This window comes from Convolutriloba macropyga, unplaced genomic scaffold, assembly GCF_964194025.1.
Source record: "Convolutriloba macropyga unplaced genomic scaffold, txConMacr16.3 SCAFFOLD_970, whole genome shotgun sequence".
Taxonomy (NCBI): Eukaryota; Metazoa; Xenacoelomorpha; order Acoela; family Convolutidae; genus Convolutriloba; species Convolutriloba macropyga.
In genome coordinates, this window is record NW_027453424.1 from 35,001 (window position 1) to 41,816 (window position 6,816).

Here is a 6,816-nt window from a genome sequence, read left to right on the forward strand (position 1 = left end):
AGCTCGGGTTAGCTTGAGTTAGCTTGAGTTAGCTTGAGTTAGCTTTAGCTAGCTTGAGTTAGCTTGAGTTAGCTTGAGTTAGCTTGAGTTAGCTTGAATTAGCTTGAGTTAGCTTGAGTTAGCTTTAGCTAGCTTGGGTTAGCTTGAGCTAGCTTGAGTTAGCTCGGGTTAGCTTGAGTTAGCTTGAGTTAGCTTTAGCTAGCTTGAGTTAGCTTGAGTTAGCTTGAGTTAGCTTGAGTTAGCTTTAGCTAGCTTGAGTTAGCTTGAACTAGCTTGAGTTAGCTTGAGCTAGCTTGAGTTAGCTTGAGTTAGCTTGAGTTAGCTTTAGCTAGCTTGAGTTAGCTTGAACTAGCTTTAGTTAGCTTGAGTTAGCTTGAGTTAGCTTGAGTTAGCTTGAGTTAGCTTGTCTTAGCTTTAGCTAGCTTGAGTTAGCTTGAACTAGCTTTAGCTACCTTGAGTTAGCTTGAGTTAGCTCGGGTTAGCTTGAGTTAGCTTGAGTTAGCTTGAGTTAGCTTTAGCTAGCTTGAGTTAGCTTGAGTTAGCTTGAGTTAGCTTGAACTAGCTTGAGTTAGCTTGAGTTAGCTTGAGTTAGCTTGAGTTAGCTTGAGTTAGCTTGAGTTAGCTTGTCTTAGCTTTAGCTAGCTTGAGTTAGCTTGAACTAGCTTTAGCTACCTTGAGTTAGCTTGAGTTAGCTCGGGTTAGCTTGAGTTAGCTTGAGTTAGCTTGAGTTAGCTTTAGCTAGCTTGAGTTAGCTTGAGTTAGCTTGAGTTAGCTTGAGTTAGCTTGAATTAGCTTGAGTTAGCTTGAGTTAGCTTTAGCTAGCTTGGGTTAGCTTGAGCTAGCTTGAGTTAGCTCGGGTTAGCTTGAGTTAGCTTGAGTTAGCTTTAGCTAGCTTGAGTTAGCTTGAGTTAGCTTGAGTTAGCTTGAGTTAGCTTTAGCTAGCTTGAGTTAGCTTGAACTAGCTTGAGTTAGCTTGAGCTAGCTTGAGTTAGCTTGAGTTAGCTTGAGTTAGCTTTAGCTAGCTTGAGTTAGCTTGAACTAGCTTGAGTTAGCTTGAGTTAGCTTGAGTTAGCTTGTCTTAGCTTTAGCTAGCTTGAGCTAGCTTGAACTAGCTTTAGCTACCTTGAGTTAGCTTGAGTTAGCTCGGGTTAGCTTGAGTTAGCTTGAGTTAGCTTGAGTTAGCTTTAGCTAGCTTGAGTTAGCTTGAGTTAGCTTGAGTTAGCTTGAACTAGCTTGAGTTAGCTTGAGTTAGCTTGAGTTAGCTTGAGTTAGCTTGAGTTAGCTTGTCTTAGCTTTAGCTAGCTTGAGTTAGCTTGAACTAGCTTTAGCTACCTTGAGTTAGCTTGAGTTAGCTCGGGTTAGCTTGAGTTAGCTTGAGTTAGCTTGAGTTAGCTTTAGCTAGCTTGAGTTAGCTTGAGTTAGCTTGAGTTAGCTTGAGTTAGCTTGAATTAGCTTGAGTTAGCTTGAGTTAGCTTTAGCTAGCTTGGGTTAGCTTGAGCTAGCTTGAGTTAGCTCGGGTTAGCTTGAGTTAGCTTGAGTTAGCTTTAGCTAGCTTGAGTTAGCTTGAGTTAGCTTGAGTTAGCTTGAGTTAGCTTTAGCTAGCTTGAGTTAGCTTGAACTAGCTTGAGTTAGCTTGAGCTAGCTTGAGTTAGCTTGAGTTAGCTTGAGTTAGCTTTAGCTAGCTTGAGTTAGCTTGAACTAGCTTGAGTTAGCTTGAGTTAGCTTGAGTTAGCTTGTCTTAGCTTTAGCTAGCTTGAGCTAGCTTGAACTAGCTTTAGCTACCTTGAGTTAGCTTGAGTTAGCTCGGGTTAGCTTGAGTTAGCTTGAGTTAGCTTGAGTTAGCTTTAGCTAGCTTGAGTTAGCTTGAGTTAGCTTGAGTTAGCTTGAACTAGCTTGAGTTAGCTTGAGCTGGGTTTAGACCGTCGTGAGACAGGTTAGTTTTACCCTGTTGATGAATTGAAACTAAATAGAGGTCTATGACTTCTATATTTGATCTATGCTACAGTAATCACACTTAGTACGAGAGGAACCGTGTGTTCAAGCCTCTGGTGTCAACGTCTGACTGAAAAGTCGGGTGTGAAGCTACGCTTGTTGGATTATGACTGAACGCCTCTAAGTCAGGACCCATACTGTTTGAGCATAGATTATGACTCTATCTGCACCTTGCAATCAACTCATACTTTTGAGTTCTTCACTAGCCAACAAGCACCGTAACATACTTCGGAGCGTACGGCAAATGGTGTCAGATAGTAAGTCGACCCCCCATAGATGATGGGTATGCCTGGGCATGCTGTAAGTAACCGAGTGGCTTACGCTACGAGGTGCTGAGGCATTGTCCGCAGGTGGGGGTTGGGTGTCCTTACCCAAATCCCCTAGTGTCTCCGCCCTCTGGGTTGGAGATGCTAAACGGTGGTGCATGATATAGATATTGCTAGCCTTCGGGTTGGTGATATAGATAGACTAGAAGATAGTCTCTCGGTGGTGCATGATATAAATATTGCTAGCCTTCGGGTTGGTGATATAGATAGACTAGAAGATAGTCTCTCGGTGGTGCATGATATAAATATTGCTAGCCTTCGGGCTGGTGATATAGATAGACTAGAAGATAGTCTCTCGGTGGTGCATGATATAAATATTGCTAGCCTTCGGGTTGGTGATATAGATAGACTAGAAGATAGTCTCTCGGTGGTGCATGATATAAATATTGCTAGCCTTCGGGCTGGTGATATAGATAGACTAGAAGATAGTCTCTCGGTGGTGCATGATATAAATATTGCTAGCCTTCGGGCTGGTGATATAGATAGACTAGAAGATAGTCTCTCGGTGGTGCATGATGTAAATATTGCTAGCCTTCGGGCTGGTGATATAGATAGACTAGAAGATAGTCTCTCGGTGGTGCATGATATAAATATTGCTAGCCTTCGGGCTGGTGGTATAGATAGACTAGAAGATAGTCTCTCGGTGGTGCATGATATGGACCTCGCTACTCATTTGAGTTAGGAAGAAGGAAGATCAAAATTCTGCAGAGAGTTTTATTCTATGTTGATCTATGCTGTGCGAAACCATGTCTACTGCCTTGCAATCAACTCATACTTTTGAGTTCTTCTCTAGCCAATAAGCACCGTAACATAATTCGGAGTGTACGGCAAACGGTGGTTGACATTTGGTGAAAATTCCAGTGTCGTGTTACGGCACTGGGAAAGAACTTGAACTTGTGCTCAGGCAACCAAGCAGCCAAGGTTGTGCGGTGTCTTGCTACAAATGTTCGGTTGTGTTCTAAATTAGCTGAAGTAAGCTGAAGCATCGCTTTGCTGTCTGAAAGTGTTGCCTCGTCATCTATGCGCTCCCAAATGGCCTAACACTGGCAGCCAATCAGAGTGCGAGAAAAGCGCTCCCAAATGGCCTAACACTGGCAGCCAATCAGAGTGCGAGAAAAGCGCTCCCAAATGGCCTAACACTGGCAGCCAATCAGAGTGCGAGAAAAGCGCTCCCAAATGGCCTAACAGTGGCAGCCAATCAGAGTGCGAGAAAAGCGCTCCCAAATGGCCTAACAGTGGCAGCCAATCAGAGTGCGAGAAAAGCGCTCCCAAATGGCCTAACAGTGGCAGCCAATCAGAGTGCGAGAAAAGCGCTCCCAAATGGCCTAACAGTGGCAGCCAATCAGAGTGCGAGAAAAGCGCTCCCAAATGGCCTAACAGTGGCAGCCAATCAGAGTGCGAGAAAAGCGCTCCCAAATGGCCTAACAGTGGCAGCCAATCAGAGTGCGAGAAAAGCGCTCCCAAATGGCCTAACAGTGGCAGCCAATCAGAGTGCGAGAAAAGCGCTCCCAAATGGCCTAACAGTGGCAGCCAATCAGAGTGCGAGAAAAGCGCTCCCAAATGGCCTAACAGTGGCAGCCAATCAGAGTGCGAGAAAAGCGCTCCCAAATGGCCTAACAGTGGCAGCCAATCAGAGTGCGAGAAAAGCGCTCCCAAATGGCCTAACAGTGGCAGCCAATCAGAGTGCGAGAAAAGCGCTCCCAAATGGCCTAACAGTGGCAGCCAATCAGAGTGCGAGAAAAGCGCTCCCAAATGGCCTAACAGTGGCAGCCAATCAGAGTGCGAGAAAAGCGCTCCCAAATGGCCTAACAGTGGCAGCCAATCAGAGTGCGAGAAAAGCGCTCCCAAATGGCCTAACAGTGGCAGCCAATCAGAGTGCGAGAAAAGCGCTCCCAAATGGCCTAACAGTGGCAGCCAATCAGAGTGCGAGAAAAGCGCTCCCAAATGGCCTAACAGTGGCAGCCAATCAGAGTGCGAGAAAAGCGCTCCCAAATGGCCTAACAGTGGCAGCCAATCAGAGTGCGAGAAAAGCGCTCCCAAATGGCCTAACAGTGGCAGCCAATCAGAGTGCGAGAAAAGCGCTCCCAAATGGCCTAACAGTGGCAGCCAATCAGAGTGCGAGAAAAGCGCTCCCAAATGGCCTAACAGTGGCAGCCAATCAGAGTGCGAGAAAAGCGCTCCCAAATGGCCTAACAGTGGCAGCCAGCTAGAGCTAGCTTAAGTTAGCTTGGGTTAGCTTGAGTTAGCTTTAATTAGCTTTAATTAGCTTAAGCTAGCTTAAGTTAGCTTGGGTTAGCTTGAGTTAGCTTGAGCTAGCTTGAGTTAGCTTGAATTAGCTTGAGTTAGCTTGAATTAGCTTGAGTTAGCTTGAGTTAGCTTGAATTAGCTTGAGTTAGCTTGAGTTAGCTCGGGTTAGCTTGAGTTTGACTTCATTAACCCAAGTTAGCTTGGGTTAACTTCATTAAGTTAGCTTGAACTAGCTTGAGTTAGCTTGAGTTAGCTTGAGTTAGCTTGAGTTAGCTTGAGTTAGCTTGTCTTAGCTTTAGCTAGCTTGAGTTAGCTTGAACTAGCTTTAGCTACCTTGAGTTAGCTTGAGTTAGCTCGGGTTAGCTTGAGTTAGCTTGAGTTAGCTTGAGTTAGCTTTAGCTAGCTTGAGTTAGCTTGAGTTAGCTTGAGTTAGCTTGAGTTAGCTTGAATTAGCTTGAGTTAGCTTGAGTTAGCTTTAGCTAGCTTGGGTTAGCTTGAGCTAGCTTGAGTTAGCTCGGGTTAGCTTGAGTTAGCTTGAGTTAGCTTTAGCTAGCTTGAGTTAGCTTGAGTTAGCTTGAGTTAGCTTGAGTTAGCTTTAGCTAGCTTGAGTTAGCTTGAACTAGCTTGAGTTAGCTTGAGCTAGCTTGAGTTAGCTTGAGTTAGCTTGAGTTAGCTTTAGCTAGCTTGAGTTAGCTTGAACTAGCTTTAGTTAGCTTGAGTTAGCTTGAGTTAGCTTGAGTTAGCTTGAGTTAGCTTGTCTTAGCTTTAGCTAGCTTGAGTTAGCTTGAACTAGCTTTAGCTACCTTGAGTTAGCTTGAGTTAGCTCGGGTTAGCTTGAGTTAGCTTGAGTTAGCTTGAGTTAGCTTTAGCTAGCTTGAGTTAGCTTGAGTTAGCTTGAGTTAGCTTGAACTAGCTTGAGTTAGCTTGAGTTAGCTTGAGTTAGCTTGAGTTAGCTTGAGTTAGCTTGAGTTAGCTTGTCTTAGCTTTAGCTAGCTTGAGTTAGCTTGAACTAGCTTTAGCTACCTTGAGTTAGCTTGAGTTAGCTCGGGTTAGCTTGAGTTAGCTTGAGTTAGCTTGAGTTAGCTTTAGCTAGCTTGAGTTAGCTTGAGTTAGCTTGAGTTAGCTTGAGTTAGCTTGAATTAGCTTGAGTTAGCTTGAGTTAGCTTTAGCTAGCTTGGGTTAGCTTGAGCTAGCTTGAGTTAGCTCGGGTTAGCTTGAGTTAGCTTGAGTTAGCTTTAGCTAGCTTGAGTTAGCTTGAGTTAGCTTGAGTTAGCTTGAGTTAGCTTTAGCTAGCTTGAGTTAGCTTGAACTAGCTTGAGTTAGCTTGAGCTAGCTTGAGTTAGCTTGAGTTAGCTTGAGTTAGCTTTAGCTAGCTTGAGTTAGCTTGAACTAGCTTGAGTTAGCTTGAGTTAGCTTGAGTTAGCTTGTCTTAGCTTTAGCTAGCTTGAGCTAGCTTGAACTAGCTTTAGCTACCTTGAGTTAGCTTGAGTTAGCTCGGGTTAGCTTGAGTTAGCTTGAGTTAGCTTGAGTTAGCTTTAGCTAGCTTGAGTTAGCTTGAGTTAGCTTGAGTTAGCTTGAACTAGCTTGAGTTAGCTTGAGTTAGCTTGAGTTAGCTTGAGTTAGCTTGAGTTAGCTTGTCTTAGCTTTAGCTAGCTTGAGTTAGCTTGAACTAGCTTTAGCTACCTTGAGTTAGCTTGAGTTAGCTCGGGTTAGCTTGAGTTAGCTTGAGTTAGCTGGAGTTAGCTTTAGCTAGCTTGAGTTAGCTTGAGTTAGCTTGAGTTAGCTTGAGTTAGCTTGAATTAGCTTGAGTTAGCTTGAGTTAGCTTTAGCTAGCTTGGGTTAGCTTGAGCTAGCTTGAGTTAGCTCGGGTTAGCTTGAGTTAGCTTGAGTTAGCTTTAGCTAGCTTGAGTTAGCTTGAGTTAGCTTGAGTTAGCTTGAGTTAGCTTTAGCTAGCTTGAGTTAGCTTGAACTAGCTTGAGTTAGCTTGAGCTAGCTTGAGTTAGCTTGAGTTAGCTTGAGTTAGCTTTAGCTAGCTTGAGTTAGCTTGAACTAGCTTGAGTTAGCTTGAGTAGCTTGAGTTAGCTCGGGTTAGCTTGAGTTAGCTTGAGTTAGCTTTAGCTAGCTTGAGTTAGCTTGAGTTAGCTTGAGTTAGCTTGAGTTAGCTTTAGCTAGCTTGAGTTAGCTTGAGCTAGCTGAGTTAGCTTGAGTTAGCTAGCTTGAGCTTGAGCTAGCTAGCTAGCTTGAGCTTGAG